This window comes from Astyanax mexicanus, chromosome 5, assembly GCF_023375975.1.
Source record: "Astyanax mexicanus isolate ESR-SI-001 chromosome 5, AstMex3_surface, whole genome shotgun sequence".
In the NCBI taxonomy this organism is placed as follows: domain Eukaryota; kingdom Metazoa; phylum Chordata; class Actinopteri; order Characiformes; family Acestrorhamphidae; genus Astyanax; species Astyanax mexicanus.
This window is the reverse complement of record NC_064412.1, coordinates 7,055,125-7,057,719: the sequence shown is the minus strand read 5'-3', so window position 1 is coordinate 7,057,719 and position 2,595 is coordinate 7,055,125.

Below are 2,595 nucleotides of genomic sequence, written 5' to 3'. Positions count from 1 at the left end.
AGGACTGTGGTTAGGTTAGCATAGCTTGATTTAGCTTAGCATTAGCTTAGCTTAGCCAAGGTGACAGATCGATTTTCTTCCCTTTTTTTCCACAAAAGATGAGCCAGCGCTGTAAGCATGCCTTGGCTGGGTGCTAGCCTGTGCTAAGCTAATGCTGCTGCTGCTGCTGCTGGAGATGATGATTTAAAAATGTATTTTGTTTGTAATACTGTGTAACTTTTTCCTGGAGTGATTTAGATTTAGTGTGAGAATGCCATGCACTTATCACAAATATCAGCACGGTCACAACACTTCTCAACCAATCAGATTGTGAGGTCGGAACTAACTGTTGTATAATATATGATTGTTAATGTGTAACTACACAGTTATTACAGAAACATATTATAAAGACTTCTTGCAGATCTCTTAAGAAAACTGAAAGAGATTCTACTGAAATGAATGGAAGTAATAAAGATAATTGCTTTAAATAATTAACATTTAAATAAAAGTTAATGAATTCACAAGGGCATTGCTTTGCCTGAGAGTAAGGCTTGAAAAACAGCTTGCACTCGATCTACTCAGTTGTTTCGCTCTGTTCATCAACATCAACACTTTTCAGGTACAAGAGGAAGTGAATGTCACAAACACAGGCGATCAGTCATCAAAGCAAGGCTTCCAAAAGCAAAGTTAGCATATCTCATCTTTCAGTCCTGAGCAAGGAAAAGAATCAACTGAAGGCGGTTATGGCAAAAGCCACATGGCCGGTCCGTCAGGTTCTGAGGGAGAAGCTCACACTTGTTCTACTGTCAGCTTAGGAGCATGAGTCACTCACTTCACACACTTTACACACTGAGACACACACGAAGATCCTGACCAGTGTGAAATAAGAAAATGAAAAAAAACTTTATAGAGAAAGTAGAAAAAGATATATATCAGAAAAACTCTTAAAATGTTTAAAGAATAGTGGATCTGCACTTTTTAGTTCTTTTCTTAGACTTTTCTTAATTTTAGCTCTGGATTCCCAACCCATTCAAAAGACACACCAATGTCGTTCCATGCTGGTAGATCTGAATGGCAGTTTTCTTTGCAGTGAATTCAGCAATTTCACAACCTGCCACACCACACATCTCCATCCGGTGAGCCATGATGAGTTTAAAAACATAAGCTCGAGAAATCCACAGGTATTGATGAGCAAATATTATCTTAATTCTTACTGGTAAAGGTTGCGCAACAGTTTCTTCACTTCTCCTCACTCCTCACCTATTCGTCACGAAGTAGAGTGAGAAAGCAGCATAGACCAAAATTATACAATACAGCATACACACCAGATCTCATCTCTCCTATCTCTTCTATCGCCTATCTCATATCTGGTATCTGTTGAGCTGTCACGCCCATTTGCAGAATGGTGAGGTGAGAGAGGAAAACAGGGAACTGCGTTTACAGGCCATGAATAAACAAAGCATCAAAACATCAATGGAGCAGAGAGTCCAGGTTAGGCAGGTGTTGCCAGACGTTAAAACCGAGAGCAAACATGCTTCAAAAAGAACAATATACATCTGCTTGCCCTGTTCATATTATCTTAAGTATCTTTCTCTGAAACACTGCCATCATCTATTGACCTGCATTTCTCAGACTGAAAATGAAAATTATATACAAAATACTTGCAGTTACATACTCGAACTGACCATGCTGAATCAAAGTCAATATATACAGGGGTTGGACAATGAAAATGAAACACGTGTCATTTAAGTGTGGGAGGTTTCGTGGCTAAATTGGAGCAGCCTGGTGCCCAATCTTCATTAATTGCACATTATTGCACCAGTAAGAGCAGAGTGTGAAGATTCAATTAGCAGGGTAAGAGCAGAGTTTTGATCAAAGTATTGCAATGCACACAACATTATGTGTGACATACCAGAGTTCAAAAGAGGACAAATTGTTGGTGCACGTCTTGCTGGAGCATCCGTGACCAAGACAGCAAGTCTTTGTAATGTATCAAGAGCCACGGTATCCAGAGTAATGACAGCATACCACCAAGAAGGACCAACCACATCCAACAGGATTAACTGTGGACGCTGTAAGAGGAAGCTGTCTGAAAGGGATGTTCGGGTGCTAACCTGGATTGTATCCAAAAAACATAAAATCACGGCTGATCAAATCACGCAGAATTCAATGTGCACCTCAACTCTCCTGTTTCTACCAGAACTGTCCGTCACCACAATAAATTATTGTGCTCTAAAACCAGGTGTTTCAGTTTCTTTGTACAACCCCTGTACCTATATGCCTATAGGCATACTGTATACCAGTGCATCTCAAATAATTAGAATATCATTTAGTTCTATCATTTTTGGAGACACTGATTTTGGGGTTTTTAATTGGCTGTAAGCCATAATCATCAACGATAAAATAAATAAACGCTTAAAATAGATTGCTCTGTGTGCAATATATCTATATAATATATAGATTTACACATTTTAACCTAATTACTGAAATAAAGTAACTTATCAATAATACTCAATTTTTTGGAGATGCACTAGAATATAGTATATACTGTATATACTAGTCTCACTGTCCTTAACCCAATGATATTAACAAGAAGATGCATCAAGCACAACTACA